Below are 17,578 nucleotides of genomic sequence, written 5' to 3'. Positions count from 1 at the left end.
TAATGAAACGGGTAGTGAGCTGGAATGGATATTATAACGAGATTGTGTCACACTTTGTAACAGTTAGACCACAGGAAGTAACTTTACTGTAGCTAGTGTTAGTGCATGGCTCTTCTTCTGTGTTGTTGTGACCGTTTTGTTGCAGTGTTTTATGTTATGTGGGTCACATTAGTTACAGCGACTGAGAGGTGGAGATGCTGTGTACCTGAGTACTGGTAAAACCACAATAAACAAACTGAACGTTACGAAGCAAACAGCGGCAGGTCCGAGCTACTGTAGCTTAGCTGGCTGCTCCTGGCTGCATCACTTTAGGCTAACGTTAGTAAACAATTAGCTCCACATTTGCTTTTTACTGTACCCTAACATCCTTTCTTGCAGGCTAAATCAACAGTGGTACACAGGATAGTAACATGGGTCACGTTAGTTGGTAAAGTAATGTGTAAAGTGATATAACTTTGCACCGGATAACATTAGCAACTGCTCGGTGTTAGCCGGTGAGCTAACGTGACTTTCTCTGTGTTCCTCCAGCTTTACTAATGCTCACTTTGTTCTTACTCGACATCATCTGAACCTGTTTGGTCTGATGGGCTTCAGCACATAAACCTTTATTCTTGTTTTGTATCCTTATGTGGAGCCTGTGTTTTGCTGTGAGCCGGTTGTGTTATGGTGTTAGTGGACTGCATGTCGTTAGCTGCTTGTTGTCGCTGTAGTACGAGAGAGGCTCGGGAGACCACACATTAAAAGCAGAATAGTGGCTGGGAAAACAGGCGTGTGCTTAATTTATAAGTGAGTTTTGAGCCCATTGACAATAAGGCAATGAAAATTTGATGTATTAAAATCAAAAAACTTACATATAGCCCCTTTAAGATCAGGAATGTTTCATCACGTTTCTACAAAGTGTAGTCTTTAGCTTCCACTCAATGTGACACAGAGCTAAATTTTGAACTTGTTGATTGGATGTTATTTAACAAAATTGTCCTTGTTAGTCATATTTAACGTCTCTCCTTATAAACACAGGCTTTTACCCTAGAATTTTGGTCAAAGGAACAGATTTCAAACACAGTTTTATATTCTCAGTCTCAGAAATACCTTTACTTTCACCTGACATTATTGCAAAAAGGCAGCTAAAAAATGATTGTGTTAGTGTTTAACAGATGCAATTAGGACTTGTCCCCTAATGATTCTCCAAATAAGTGCTTGCTGTTAGTTGTTTCCTATAAAAATCTTTGACACCTTATATGCACTCTATTTATTACATCTTGCTACAAGAGAACTGAAAATTATTCAGTGTTATGCTGAAGAATTGAGAAAACACAGTCTCTATACAAGAAGACAACAACCACACATTCTGATTTATAGAAAAAAAGGTATTTGAAGGGACACATGTCCATTTTAATTAGCGCCGCAAAGTCTCTGAGCTGTAATAAAAACTCCCAGGACAGTGGAAAATGATATTGTGCCATTTCCAGAGATAAGTGCTTTTCCAGTCTTTGGCTTGAACAAAAATAGGTTGCGTTGGAGCTCCAGTTAATGTTTATCTGGCCCACAGCACTGTTTTACTATTCTGTGTTGTCTAGACGAAGGCATTTCAACACATTTGTTTACAGTCTTTGACCTGTGCCGGCTCTTTCTTAAGCTTAACCAATAAAGTTAGAGCATAGAGTTTTTATTTCCCTGCTTAGACATATTTTTGAGCCCAATCTTTGTTGACATCTTGGAACATTTTAGAGGGCAATGTTGGTGCACCCTGATGCCAACACTGAGGGTCCTCAAAATGTGAGACGGATGTGTTGAACGTGCTTCGCCGCGCTATGGAGTGACGTCCACCGTGATGTATTGCACATGTGTTGCATTGAAATTCTTCTGCCAGCGTTCTCCTGCCACAGACTGAGGAGGCTTGTGATGAATGACCCTTCATGTCACAGACGTAAGTGCTCCCATAGATTACTGCAACACATCGGACACAACCTGACACAAATGTGTTTCGATGACGGCTCATCTCTCTTCCCACTCATCTCTCTTTTTTTCCCTCCTCAATATGCCAAGGACCTTTGGACAAACAGGTTAAAAATATCATCCAATCACAGGCTTGTTTGGAGAGAGACAAGACTGAGTAGGTGAAGCAGGAGAAGGGTAGGTTTTGTAATTTTGAACTCACTAAAGGACAGACAGAGAGTAAAGATCTACTCGGGTACATAAAACACACCCACCTCGTATCAACAAAGATGACCCTCTGGAGATATCTGCCCCCTGGGCCATCAAACGCACCAGCCTGCGTCATCCCTGTTGTCATCTCAACAGGATTAGGCAATCACAGCTCTTCCGTGCCACATCAAAACAGAAGATGCATGCAGAGAACGTCTGATGGCTGCCATTTATGTCTTGACTTGTCAGCAGAGAATCGCTGAAGAACATTTGTTCACACTCATCAGTTGAAAATAAATAGATACACCCCTTTTGATCATTTGGAAGGGATCTGTGAGAGTGGTATGATAAGCATCTAGTTGCTCGCGCTCTGTCTATGCTGATGTCTTGCCTACTTAAGTATGGCACATCCCTTCTTCACTCCTATCAAGCCTCCCTGCTGCCAACTCTTTACTACTATATGACCCGGGGCTGCCTCTACCTCTGTGCAGCTGTGAGCTATTTAACTGACATCAGAAATGTGATAGAGTAACAAGGGTACCTCAGGATTGTGACATCGGTTGACCTCGGATTGCTTTGACCTGCTAAGACCTGACCACAACTTTTAAACAATAAGCAACTCAGAGACAGAGAGCAGAGGCTTTCAATCAATGTCAGGGTCAAACTTTCATCAAGTCACTTAAGTATCAGTTAGTTACGCTTTAGATTACAGCCCACAAATTACTGTGTAAATATTTTGTGATATTAGGCATTAATAAAATACTTAATGTGTATCTAATTTTTGTGTCACAGCATTTGATTGCTGTTTGGATTTAAAAATAATTTCAACAAACAAAATGCTTCTTAAATAAATTGCCTACCCTAGCTTTAAGAATAACAAGTACTCCTTATATAATTACCTTTGACATTGTTATTTTAAGTTAAGTATATCATAATTTCAAAGAAAATGATACAACTAACATTGCAATATTGGCACTGTCACCCATTTTTCCTGGAATCCTGGAATTATATTACTGTACTTCACAATTATTAAATTGGTACTCAGGTCTTTAAGCACAATTTTTACCATCATATTGCGTAACTTTGTACCCCAGTATATGTACCCAGTAAGTAATTCATTCATAGCATATACAAAATAATTAGACTGTAATTTGCAGGCTCTAACCTACATTACCAAATGCTCAAAGACAGCAGACTTATGATACCTGACTGATCTCTCAGATGTGACTGTATAAGTATATATATTTTAAATTCAGAAAGGGGTAAAAAAATTGTTATTGTGTTAAAAGATCCATGTTATAACACTGCAGAAGCATGAGATTTGGCCCACCCAGCATCAGCCCTTACCAGAAACATATCAGCATGACAAAGCAGGAGGCTGAATTACAGCACACATCCTATTGCTGTTAATTACAGTGGGAGGAGGAGGTCTCTTCTAATTACAAAGAAGGGCTGACAAAGCCGAAGCAGCCCAGAGAGAACACGGAGAACGAGGCCTCCCTCCTCCTCACTCTGTGGTTTGGCTTTAATGAAGACCCACTGACTTCTCCCCAACCTGCCGGCATGCGCGGTGGCCACTGGTGCTACCGTTTTCCAGTAAGCCAGGAAGACGCTGCCCAATTCAAAGCCTCATTATAACCTCAGTTTAGCCATGGCAGCTGTTTTTCAAGACTGTGGTCTGAACTGTTGTGTGCAAAAGACATGCAGGTCATGGTGGACAGGATTTTTTTGTGAGTAGTGTGCAAAGGTTTACTCAGATTGCTAAGATAGCCTAAATATGTTAAATTTCTGATTACTGGAATCTGCACAAAAGTAAATGAACCTGTATTTTGAGCTGAATAATGATATAAATCTTAATCTGTCCACCACTGGAGTTTGTAAAAGTAAGTCATTAAATGTGAGTGCTTTTAACACTTACAAAAGTCTATTTCAGTCTTGAGTGGCAAGAATTTTTCTCACTAAGAATATATATTATTTGCAGAGGCTTTAAGATGGCTTTAAACTTATAAGCAATGTTCAGTTTGGTCTCTGTGTTCAGTGGAATGACTGCTCCCCGACACATTAACTTGGCACAGGGTTTTGAGACGGTGGAGGATGTTAACCACTGCCAATAGAGGAGAAATGTGTCTTCTGGTAACAAAAACATGCCTCCCTGTAACTTTTTCATGCTTACATGTTGTTACTTCTAGCTGCTGGTAAAGCTAAATTCTGGAATCACCTGGTTGTCGTGGAAATTTGAGGGTCTGTGAACCCTGTGGCTGAGGATCAGACTATTGGAAAGCTTGTAGTCACTTGGGCTAATGTTAAGCTAGCTGTTGGAATAACTCCAAACTGACAGCTGGCTCCTTGTTAAACCCTAATGTTTTGTTTTGTAATTTTTAATGTGTATTACATAAATTGTGATATGTGTTTGTGGAGGCCATAGACTGTATAAAAGAAGTGGATGTAGTCATCGTGAAGTCTTCCCGTTGGTTTGTGGACTGCCCTTTTGAAGCCTCGAGTTTGGCCGATTGAGCGCTGCCATACTTTTTTGCAACAAGCGGCACCAGACATGACTGGACGACCCGTGTGTGGAGCTTGCTTAGCTAATTCACGTTAACTGTCATTTTAACAGGGCTGATAACTTTGTCTAGCGAACACTAGACACCAGACTCACCAGAGAAAGTGAACAGCCGACTCCTAACACATTTTTTCAACGGCGCTGGTTAAATTTACACAGTGTCGTGGGTATGAGTCACTCTAGCCTGATTGACAGGTCGCCATTGTCAATCATAGATAATCCCGCCCTGAAGCATACTCTAAATGGGAACAACATAATTTACTAAATGAACATCATGTTGCATTGAAGAAGACTTAGCGACGGAGACCATAAACTCATTAAGAAAGTCTTTACTGAGGTAATAAATCAGCTGAGAAGTAGGGTCATTTTACCCCTGCTGGCCGTTCGATAGAATGCAGGTTTAAGGGACTTCTGCAATGGATTCACGTCTTAGACCGGAAGCTTCCCACTTGGTGGAGGCTTTGGAGTTGGTAAAAGGCACCTTTGCTTAAAGAGGTCATATTATGCTATTTGTCTTTTTACCTCTCCTTTATTGAGTTATATACCTCTTTTGTGTATGTAACAGGTTTGCAAAGAGCCCAAAGTCCACCCCAAAGGAACTGCCTGAAAACAGCTCGTTTGTAGTCCAGCCTTTTCCTTTGGTTCTCTGTGACTTCACAGCAAAATGCGCATCATAATGCTCGCCTAGCGACTAGTCCGACACGTCCTCAAACACACCGGTGGAAAAACACTGAACTGCAGCACACAGTGACAAGACGTCCACCTGCTGCCTCTCCCTTCCAAATACTAGCTACCCTCCAGGCAGTCAATACAAAACTTGTAAGGGGATATATAGCTGAACCGAAGCCGTGTTTACCGGCTTCTCCGGACCCGCCCTACTCTGCTTCTGATTGGCTAGTAGTCCTTAACTAGGAACTGTGCATGTGCAACTCCCAACAAAGATCTTGTAGAGGTAAGATGCATCACTCCATAGCTAAAACGAAGCGTTCAACACAAAGGATGAAAAGAGGGGCTGCAGCAATGTGTAGCATGACAAAAATATGGTGTTTTTTAAAAATGAAACCATGTAAACCTATTGTGGTACAACCCCTAAATAAGATTTGGAACCTGAAAATGAGCATAATATGACCTCTTTAACAACAGTAATTACCTTCTCAAATGAGCAAAATGTAATGAGTAATTGACACTTTAGCTTTGCTTTCTCCTGTCACTTATGAGCTATAGTGCATGTAGACTATGCCCCTGCCAGAGCTGATGTGCATATCCTTGAAAATGTAACTACCTCTCAAGGAAATTGTGGCTAACTGAGTAATTTCCTTTTCATCAGCTTAACTTTCCCATTCTGTAGGCTGCATACCCATGTATGCAATTTGTTACATAAGAACTTGGCGAAACAAGCTGATAATGTACGGCACATTCGTCTAATGCTGTGATGATGCCACGGCATTCAATAGGTTGAATCCAACTTTACATTTTGTGAGTTAGTAAGTTCACTCAGAATAATCTAAGCTCAAAGGTCCAACTATTGTCTCTTTGAGCTTTCACCTGCATCTTACAAGCTTCTGCAGAGAATGGAGACGGCTCAGGTGTCATTATGTGACTGAAGTTCTACACTTACGTCACATGATGACAGCTGACTAACAAGTGTTCATAAATTAGTGCGGTTTTATTAGTTTTTGCTGCAAATACCCGCTGTTAGAAGGGGATATGTGATACTCAAGCTTTGGTTTAATTGGTTGATTATTGCTGGGCGAGGTGTAGTTTTAGGATTAGATGAGCGGTGCAGCAGAATGTTTTTTTCCATTATGGCAGCTTCATTCTTTATCCTTGTCTCTCTCCTCCTCTTTTTTTCTCTCTTTCCCTCTCTGTATGACTCCATTTCTTTTATTTTCCACATACAGTTCCTGCCTCCCTGTTTTTCCTCTCTCTTTCCACAACACTTTCTTCACCACTCCTACCTTCCTTTCTCTGTCATTCTGTCTATCAGTGGGACATCAACGCTTTCCATCTTCAGTGTGGGAGCTTTGTGATAGGGGTTAATGGATTGGTCAGGATGAGGCATTATGTCCCGCTGTCTGAGACTGCCATTTGTTTTGTGTGGGATCAATGAGGAGATCGAGGGTTGGTGCCTGCGTGAGATGATGGACTAATGTCTCACCACAAAACAATAAGAAACTGTCAGTGGGAAAACACATCACATCGCAGCATCGACTCTGCCTTAATTTTACATTTTCTTGAGCAAAATATTTACATCCTTGGTGCTTAAAGCGGGCCCTACTGAATTTTATGACACTTTTATGTTAGTGGCAAATTGAAAGAAAACAACAACAGATGTTAATTCGATTCTTGGTGGATTTGATGATGGCATGAGTGGGATGGAATTCATATTCCTTAATGGTGTTTCCACCCTTGGGGACTTAATAAAGACTATTTCTCAGAAAACAGTGCCTATAAGCAGACAAAATTTGCTTATGGTGGAATGGATGCATTTGTTGGCTGCAGTGATCCTGAATTTAATACCCTGGCCTGGAGGTTAGACAGCTGTATGACACAAAACACACAAATGAATTGCTTTTGTTCAAATGTAATATCCACTTGTTAATAGCTTAAGAGACATTTAGTTTTAAAAGGAACATCTGGTATTTGTCAACCTGATATTATTCTCAAATCTTTCAGTTTTGACTATTGGCCCTGATGACATTTTACCCACCACCTCTGTTGTAGAAATATGGGGAATTGTAAAACTATTAGCCACAACTGGACCCTTTTTTGATTGTATATGGGCAGTCAATGAAAACTGAATTGTACATACCTGGTAATGTTTTAAGTCTTGTCTTCTTATATTTGTACATTTTCAGCTTGCACACAAGATAAATTAAAGCAACCCAGAACCGCACAACAAACCGGTACACACACGGGTTCACAGCAACTTGTGTCGAACCTCTTCCAATGAGGTGGCCTTCTCCCACCTGTTTCCTCCTCTAGATGGCCTGAGCTTGGCCCAGCTGTCTGACAGAAGCTGCAGAGATATCAGGTCATGTGAGAACCGTGTCATATGAAGAGAAAATCAAAGAAGCTCTGCTCTTCACTCCTCCAGGGTCCTCAGTGTGGGATTTGACACACCCTGGGACAGCCGGATTTCCTAAAGCTGCCATGCAGAATCAGGATCCGCGTGGGGCGTTTGGGTCGGGGATCGGAGCTCTTTCACTTTGTTTATTTTATTTTGTCTTGCATCATTATCTCATGGATAGAAGAGGATTGAGTTTAATTTAATGTGCAGTGATGAGTTGCTGCTTGTCTTCTTTCACACGCAATCAGCTGTCCATAACTTAAAACACAAACATTCGATTTAAACGGTTGGATACTATGGAATTTCAACCTCTGCTGTGCTCCATACATCCCATTTCCCCTCTAGAGCTTATACAATTTGTCACATTTATCAATTTATAACACTTCATAGTAGTTGTGAAATTGGGCATCCTGCCATCACCTTGTACAGCTCTGATTGAGTATAACTGTTCTCTCACCTCAGCCTGCCCCTTGTTAGGTAAAGTGAATTTTACTAATGCCTGGCGTGGGCTAATGCCTTCTTTTACAAGCCTAATAAGAATAATGGCTTGTCATAAATTCTGAGTCATCCCGATCTTATGAGACAGGCTGTAAATGAGTTATGAATTATATCTGTTTCCTGCGCACTTACTGTATGATGGTGAAAGCACACTCTGAAAAGAAGACTGTGGGGTTCACAAGACTGTGCATACATGAATTTCTCTGCAAATTCACCAAAGTACAGTCAGTTTTCTCTTTCCCCCCTTAACTCCACCCAGTACCACCACCATGACCATGGATACAAATGACGCTATTTGAGTAAAACACACACCTACACATATACACACATCTTTTGCTTACGCTGTGTGGTGAAGAAATTCTGCCAAGCCAGAGTGTGAAGCCAGATGAAGGGAAATTAAGAAAATAAATATTTTTGTAATTGTGAAGGCGTGCTGCTTTCAGCATGGAGAAATGCTAGAATAACATGAATTGAGTCTGACGGTGGCTTGGTCAGCGGACCAAAGCCAAGTGGATTAAGGGCTCAGAGAGAACAGATGAATTATCTGATTGTACAGAAGTCATTGAACACAACCCAAGAAGAACATCAATTTCTTTTCAATTAGCTGCTTGTCCTGATCTATATAATGTGACTGAAGGCAAGGGGTATTTGTTTAACTGAACGACAAAAGAGCTCATTGGGTTAAAGTGAGTATAAATGAACAGTTGTCAAAGTAATGGGGAAGTAATCTGATTTTTAAACCAAAACCTTGGAATCATTTGTAACTGCACAGATTGGCATTTTCAGCAGTGGCTATTACAGTGTGGCTAATGCTGAGTGTAGTTTTGTTGTTTGACTTGGCTGTCACTGTCTCCTTAGAATGGCAATAGTCCGAGACATGGGATATTAGGGCTCAACACCTACTCTTTTATTCATTGCTTGGGTGGATTGCTATGCCATCTGTGGCAGGCCAGGGGTGGGATTTGTCAACGTTGCTTAAAGGTCTTGGTCTAACGAAGGGCCTAACTGTCCAGTTCAAATACTGCAACCACCCTGGGTTTACCATTTTATTTATGTCTGTCACCCACAATTTAACATTGGCTTGTGCGTTTAAATGTTGGGCATGAAGATGCTGAGAAAACAGGTACATGAGTGATGTTAGGAAAGAAAAGCTGCACATCGCCGTGTGGCGCTGTAGACTTCAAACTAATGGAGAATGTTGTGCTTGGTGGGCAACAAGACGAATTGGCAGAGCAGAGTGCTGATGATCAACCGAGGCACCACATTCTGGGCAACAGGAGGCGATAATGATTTCCTTGACATTCTCCCCACTCTGAGCTTGTTTGAGCAAATTCTGCATTAAACACAGTCTAATGAGGGCCAATGTACTCTGAATAGCAAAGTCTCCTAAGCCCACTTCAGGGCAGAGGCAGTCATTTAAAATGTAATGTTATCCAAATTACAAAAGACAAGCCAGGTGGGTTTTAGATATCCGACGCTGATATTTGTGCTACCACCCTGATTCAGTGGAGGTGAATGAAGTTTTGTCAGTGTTGTTCACAGGAACTTAAAACAACATTAAAGAGGACCTATTATGTGTTTCATTGTGTTTCCTTATTTTCTGTCATACATTATGTTACAGTGTCGGATGTTCATACTAAACGTGTCTAAAGATGTAAAAGTAATCCTTAAGTAGTAATGACTTGCAAAAATACAGAGTAAAATCAGGAAGATTCAAAATCTTCAGTTGTGTTGGGGTGGTGGGAGAAAATGTAAGAGACAGATATCTGAAATCCTAAACAAATGGAACAAAAACTATCTGCATGTTTATCCCATTAGAGGTAAGTGAGAAAATTTGAACTGGCCCCTTAATAACCAGGTTTTCATCTAACCTGCTGATAATAAAAAGCTTAAGTTTGTAAGGCCAGCTTTCAAACAGGAGTCTGCTCAACATTCTGCAAATTAATTAGCAAATAAGTAATAATATGGTACACAGTTTGAGGGGAATTCCACACAGGAAACAACAGAGACAGCGAGACAACAAAGGCCAACTCCTAACACAGGCTTGTAATGAAACAAGGATCTCTTAGGCCCATCCAGCTCCGGTGCTACCCATCCCTAAAGGTCTCGATGAGAGGTTAAGCTTACCCTTCCATCTGTCCTCGCAGTTCAGAGGGTAAACTAGCAAAGAAATTGGACACTGGCTCGCTGTGAGTTTCCAGTCTGTTAAAGGCTCTCAAGAGAAGGACAGGCGAGGGTTAAATTCAGGCCAATCTCCCATAATGTTAAAGAGTGGCCTTTGATTGCCCCCCATCTATGTGTGTAGTGGGCTGCTGGAGGGGAACCTGACACTGACGTTGTTATTGAAGTGCTGCAGGAGGGGCTGATAACTGGTCTCATCGGCACAGATCCAGTGTACGAGCTGCCTCTCGGCCTCTATAAAAGACAGTGGCAGGTGTGTGACAGATCTGGACGTTAAAGGACATTTGGGACCCCCCAGAGATGACAGTCTCTTGGCTTGTCTCAAGAACTGATTAGGGACCTGGCTGATGGGGATGTCTGACCATGAGCATTTGTCTTCCACCACAATTTTTCCATATGGAAGTGGTCTTGTCAACCCACAGAAACAGTTTAATTCCTCTCATTTCCCATCGTTTGGGTAAGGAAAACTACAATGGGGCATGGAGCAAATAAAAACTAGGTAAATGCAAAATTAGTCCCATAAGAGACGGTGCGTGGTTTGAGATCCCCAGGCAGAGGTCTTTTGTCTGTTCCAGATTTGAGTCAGTATCTTTTGAAACTAATCTTATGTTATATAAGCTTAAAGACAGCAAATCTTTAAGACATCATGTTACAGTAACTATGTTGCTGGGCTATTAACCTTGTAAACTTTGCTTGTTTAGGCCTAGTGTTCCACTGAACTGAACAAACAGTTTGAACGGTAAAAGAAAAAGCGTACTTAATGACTACAAATCTTTGTACTTAATTAAACACAATTTAAATCAACAGTTGTGTTTACTTTGAATTTTGTTATTTGATTTTACTAGTGTTTTTTACTTTAAGTTTTTAAAATTGGATTTAGTTTTTATCCTTTTTAATGAATTACTATTAAGTGGCTGTTATGATTGACTTATTTGCAGCACTTTGTAACTTGGTTTTTCATTACTATTATTATTATTACCAGCAATATAATGTGAAGGAGTGCCCAGGGGAGGCTAAAGAGGGATGGTGGAGATTGGAGGGGGGGTTGAAATATGAGGGGAATGGATCCTTAAGTTTCCAGCTCGACCACAAGTGGCATCATTGTCATCACCTTGTTCTGATTTCATTTCATCTCTCGGCGCCACCACTGCAGGCAATATCTGGGTATTGAGTTACAAGAGGCCCACCTCTTTATTATTTTCATGGGAACTCAAGGACAGGCAGTCTTGTGTAGAGATGAGAGGATATTTATATGAATGCATATAATGTTGTGTTCTCAGGACTCAGGGACATTTAGCGGCTATCTCCGAATAGCATCAGAGGCTTTCAGCTCGACAGAGTCATTAATATCAGAAGGGTTTATGTGTTTCATATTGCCTCCATGCCAGCTGGGACCGCATGCCTGATGAGCTGGCTTGTGTTGTATAGGATGCGCATTCTTTTTCATAGCCTTATTCGCAGTGTGAACTCAGCACATACTGCTGTCCAGAGATCACTTTGTCTCCATAACGGTCAAGCCAGTGGCCAAAAGCCTTAAATTGATCATTTGGTTTAATCATCTGGGTTAAATCTTGAGAGTAAGGGACAGATATACTTTATTTTTGACAAAAACAGCTCTTGTTTATTTGTCATTTGATTCCATTCCATCTAAATCTGCATTTCCCTCTGGCAGGAAATATGTCTGATTGGTTAAATAACACTGTGTTGTGAATTGCCATGTCTAACTATGGAGGATTAAGACGGGGCTCCAAGCAGAGAGGGAATATTGTTGGAGCAAATGGTGAAATGTTGGCACGGTTAGCCGGATTTATAAGGAGAAGATGTGGCTAATTTCACCAGAGGAGGCAAGAGAACCTTGTAAAACCAGAAAGTTAAAGGAAACGGTAAACTGTCAGCCCTGACGATGTATATACTAATCAACCTATAAACCATCAACCTTATGAACAAATCTGTGTTGACGCTCTGCTTCAGTCAACAGTCTTCTCTCCGTGTAATGCAACACCTTACCCATCATTCCCAAACCATTCCCACAAGTCATTTCACTGATTCTTGGGAAAGCTGAGCAGGAATGAGACATGAGATTGTGTTTGATCCAAATGTTTCTTCATCCTAGAGGGTGAGTGATGTGACGAGCTCAGCATCTGTAATCCTTGGCTGTTTTTGTTTAAAAATCCACACGTAGCATGTCCATCACAGAGAAGGGCTGAAATCCCCAAGTTTCAGTCAAGTCTGATATTTGAATTCTCCTCACTTTCTGAGTGAGGAAATAAAAAGGATGATGATACTGCAGCCAATATGTATAGTTTTCAGTATTTCAAAAGAGGATTAAAAAACGCTTTTGGACATATTTTTGGAAACAGCGTCTAAACCTGGAGCCCGTGAGTGGGAGTTTCCCATTACATCGATTGACAACTGATCTATCATTGCTAGGAGACACACTGTTTACTACCAAGATATGAGAAATTTTTTCCACTTTACAACAGGTCCAAATAGCGTTAGCTGTTAGACAACTTAAATGGTTAAAGGCTGTGTCTTTATAACATTCAATATTTGTGTGTCAATCAATGGTGCACCTCGAGCATGCTCTCACTCAGTCAAGCTCAATATCTTCACCGCAGCTTTGGAGGTTTTGTAAACACAATGGCTGAGAAACAACCACCTCCTTTGCCAACAACAGCGTATAGCACAAAACACGTGTTGGCGGGGCTTAGCAAATGATACAAGAAGCAGAGAGACGTGGAAGGTGCAGTACTTGAGTACTTTCTACCATTGGTAGTCACTTATTTCATTCTGCTACTTTGCTGCCATGAGGCATCAGCATCAGAACAGTGCCCAGGCCTGATTTCCAGTCTGGCAGTATCCCCCCAAACTGTAAATTAGCATTTACACTATATTTACTATTTACCACAACCACGTTCTTTCCCTGACCTTAACCAAGTAATTTTTATTGTCTACACTAAACCACCAGACATTACTTTTGGTGCATGTTATTTCAACATTTAATCAGTCACTGGCAGCTCCTGCACACTCAGTGTTTGCCCTGTATTATGGAGATGAGAGGTTCTAGCTTTCATTAGTATTAGTCTTTTTTTCATGGGTCCATGTACTGTACAGAATCACAATGGAGTCACAATGGAGTAATGTGTATAAGCTGAAATGACAGATGGGGCAAACAACATCAGCCACATAGCTTGTTAGCTGCCTGTAAGGCTGTTGGAATTTAAAGAACAATTTAGTATTTTTACATATTTAGATATAAAATGACTGGTAGTTACAAAACGTTTTGGAATACATGCTGTTATGGCGGCAGCTGCGGACCGGCTGGGATAGCTGCAAGCTACTCCTTCAGAGCAATTGTGCCTGTTAAAATTATGTCCACAAAAAGTGCTTATTTTTGCCACTGACAGGCTTAGACTGTAACATCAGGTGACTGACAGCATCATGGAAAGGATCCCCTAAGAGTGACTCCTGGTGACATCCTTTGTTTTAAACAGGAAACTGACATAGGGTGTTGCCAGGAGTCACTCGTAGGCATCCTATCAATGATGTTGTGACACAGCTCGTATTAGTTAGTTTGACACCAAAATATCTGAAAATAGGGCCCAGGTTTTAAAATACCGAAATAATCCTTTCAGTGATTTAAAGGTATGATATGTAAGATTCCTCAAAACAGTAATACATAAACTTGAACCTCTGTTAACATGATATCTGCCTGAGTCAATGGTGGAGAGCATCAGTAAAGGTGGTGCAATGGAGAATAGTAAACAAAATAAAGATTTCTTCTGTTTGGTAGTTACAATTTTGACTAAAGACACAAGCACACAAGTCAAAACAAACACCAAGGAGAAATATTGATTTCCTGGCAAATATGGACTTTAATTTCAGTTTGACTTTAAGAGTTTAAAACCTAAAAGATAAATGGTGATGACAAAGTTTAGTCTACAGTCCATTTGAATGCAGATGAGGAATTAAAATGCAGGTGCTGAATAACATCCACCAGGGGTCTGACCAGAACTAATGCCACATCGGTTGGTTACCACGCAGCGCTGAAGCAGCTGCCAGCGTACCCTAGCAACAAGTACAGTCACCCCTCAAGGGCTGCGAGCGCCGGCGGGAGAGTGACTCACAGTGCATGTATCCCAGCATGCTTTGCCACTGTGATGCCCTTCACCCCCTGACCTGCCATAATGGCAGCATGGAGAGATGAAAAGAGCCATGTGACATGAGCGGACACAGTTGCTCCGGCCTCATGCTGCTCGCTGCCTTTTCAAACACAGCTCACATGGAGAGAGCGAAGACACTTGGCAGCTTGAGCAACAAGAGTCAACATAATCGGCCAGAACAGAAGTCGTGTTCTTTTTTCATCACTACAAAGGGTCTGCTCATGTTGATGACATACCTGCATTTTTATAGATGCTCTGTAATGAGTTAATTTTGATGCCTGTTTTCATTTTCCACTTCAGTGGTGCAGAATATTGCAGCCTTATTTCTGTTTTCTGAAATAACTCATCAAAACAAATTCCTTAAAAGTTTACTGACCAGAAGGAGCCAAATGAGAAAAGCAACACCAATCTGTTGCAGTGCACACTTTCACCTTCATTGTCCAACAGTCTCAGCACAGTTTACCCAGTAACATTTACTGTGTGAAAAAACACCATCTGTGCTCGGAGCCAGCAAACCGAGCGTACCTCAGCCATCATTCCTACAGTCCCTCTGTATTGTGACGGTAATGGGACTTTAAATCAGTGCCTTGCACCCTCAGGGTTCATTACAAGGTGACAGCCCATTGTGGCTGCTCTGTGATGACAACAAGTGGCAGTGGAGGGGGGTCTGGAGAAAGTGAGGCAGATGGTTCAGAGAAATGACAATGGTGCCATTTCACAGCGTATCCTCCACCTGTGGCGTGACGGAGGCTGCTGTCGGGGGCTTTTGATGCCTGCTGAGATGAATGCAATGGATGAACATATCTCTTACCGACAGCCTCCATATCATTGCTGATTGAGATGTCTAGAAGTCCACAACAGAGAGCTTTAAAAACAAACTTTGTGAAGCATTGCTCCATTTTCCCTTTCAAGGAAAAAGTTCTTGAAATATTAAATTTGAAAAATTAAAGTTGGAAAAGAAGTTGAACTTTCTTAATGCAGTTAATGCTGGTTTAATTTGAATAAAGCTATATAATGTGGTGTTTGAATATATAAGAGTCTAATTCCTCCTCTACGTACTTTGTAAACTGTAGTAACAGAAAGACAAAGATCCCATTTACATAATTGTGTTAATGCAGAGGCAATCCTCGCTAAGTACACTTAAATACCCTTAGGAATAGCAATTATTGCAATTACAAGCTTCCCAAAGTGGCAATCAAATAAAATGCAATAACCCAAGAATACCTCATATGCGCAGACTATAAGATGGGGCAATTCACATGTCATAACATCCTTTTAATGTGGAGCGTCAGCATGGGGAATATGACCACAAGAAAAGAACATCTACAAAATTCCTCTGAGCAACACATGAAACATTTCCCCAAGTGAGCATATGTTATAGTGGTGAGGAGCAAAACAATAAAAAGCCAGACAAGTTGTTTTAAGAGAGAGCAGGTGGTTCCTAGTTCAAAGAGTGCAGGGATGAGGTTGTGTTTTCTTTTCTCCAGCAGTGTACTTTTTTCCACTGTTCTTTCTTCCCAAAGGGTCTCGTCCTGCGAGCACTCCTGCCCAGTCTGCCAACTTCAGAGTTGCATTATTATCAGCAAAGTGCTTTTAAATCCGCTCCTGCTCGACACCAGGATGTCTTCTGCATGCTAATCCTCAGGGATACAGATCCGTCACTACTCTGTCGTTCTCTCATGCCTGGCATGCCTGAGACAGCTGGGAAAACAGTCTCTGCACGACAATCTGCACATACAATGGGGATCTCAGGCCACCATAGCGCTGCTTAGACGCAGAGCACTTTACAGTAGTGCGCTGTGTGTTGCAACATGGACTTTTCTGTAAAGTCAAGGACTTGCACTTAGGGGCAATGGGCTTGTGCAAAGGGAGGTATCATGAGAAAAGGTTACTGAGACCACAGTGTCTGCCTGTAGGTAAGAAAAGGTGTACCCATTACTTATGTAACTGAAGTGAAATATCATCCAGGTTGCTTAGAAACTGGGCAGTGATAACAAGAAGGTCACTGCACTTGGCTGAAAGATTGATAAAAACATATATTAAAATATTTACTTAGTCTAAAAACATAGTTTCCGTTGGCCAATTAATCTCAGCCAATATCTGGCATTTTGAGATAATTGATGCCTGCATCACCCACATCTGCAGGCAGCCATGTCAGTGTGTTTGCTGTGGAGTGATATTAGCAGCCCTCTTCTGAGAGTTTTGGGAAGTTTCGAGCCCTAAATTTCTTCAGTAACCAACTTCTTTTCTAAATGTTAACATTTTTATCCTACACGATAGCAACTCTAATCTAAAACCATTACTGGCTAGTGTTAAATGTATTTTATAGAGAATAATGCAGTTGAATGACATCACTTCTGACAAACTGTACCAAACTCTCCCTTTAATGTCACATTCTGAAATTTATAGCACAACCCAGTGTATTTTTCAATTTCAATAATTAATATCCGTCTAAAGCAACACGTTACTGGCTAAATTAACCATCTATATTAGATTGTACTCTGCATGGAATAATGAAATCATACTTTTCTTTGTTTTGATTTTGGCATCATACATTGGCCATCGGCCGCTGCTCTCTAAATATCGGCATTGGCCATTGAAAAACCTGTTTCGGTTGACCACTAGCCATATTACATTGTTTTTTGTTTGTTTTTTGCCTGAAAAGTAATTTTTTGCTTGCGAAGACTTACTTTATTGGGTTGAAATGTTGCTATCAGAAGCGTAGGAGTGCTCTCAATCCATTGTGTGTGTGCTATATCCTATTGAGGTTTTGGGGATGTGTATGATGGTCACATGTATTCTAGCCTATTAAAAATGTACCGTCGCTGTCTAGACGAATGGAGTGAGCCACACAACATCCTGTTAAACACGGTTGATGTTTCAGGGCTGTAATTTGAGTAATGACAAATGAACAGAAGTTCTGTATTCACTTTGGCTCTCTTTAGTAGCTTACACACAAGT

General features: G+C 41.0%; 1 long non-coding RNA gene across 1 annotated transcript; it reads left to right on the top strand.

Moving 5' to 3' along the window:
* Positions 1–1,363: 1,363 nt before the first annotated feature.
* LOC119916258 lies at positions 1,364–2,459 on the top strand. Its single transcript, XR_005447081.1, has 2 exons — positions 1,364–1,927; positions 2,047–2,459. It is a non-coding gene; the product is annotated as an uncharacterized LOC119916258 (long non-coding RNA).
* The last annotated feature ends 15,119 nt before the right edge of the window (positions 2,460–17,578 follow it).

The sequence above is a fragment of the Micropterus salmoides genome, unplaced genomic scaffold, assembly GCF_014851395.1.
Source record: "Micropterus salmoides isolate LMB-PRFRI ecotype aquatic unplaced genomic scaffold, ASM1485139v1 Ms_hic_scaffold_21, whole genome shotgun sequence".
NCBI lineage: Eukaryota > Metazoa > Chordata > Actinopteri > Centrarchiformes > Centrarchidae > Micropterus > Micropterus salmoides.
This window is presented reverse-complemented; position numbering and strand designations above follow the sequence as displayed.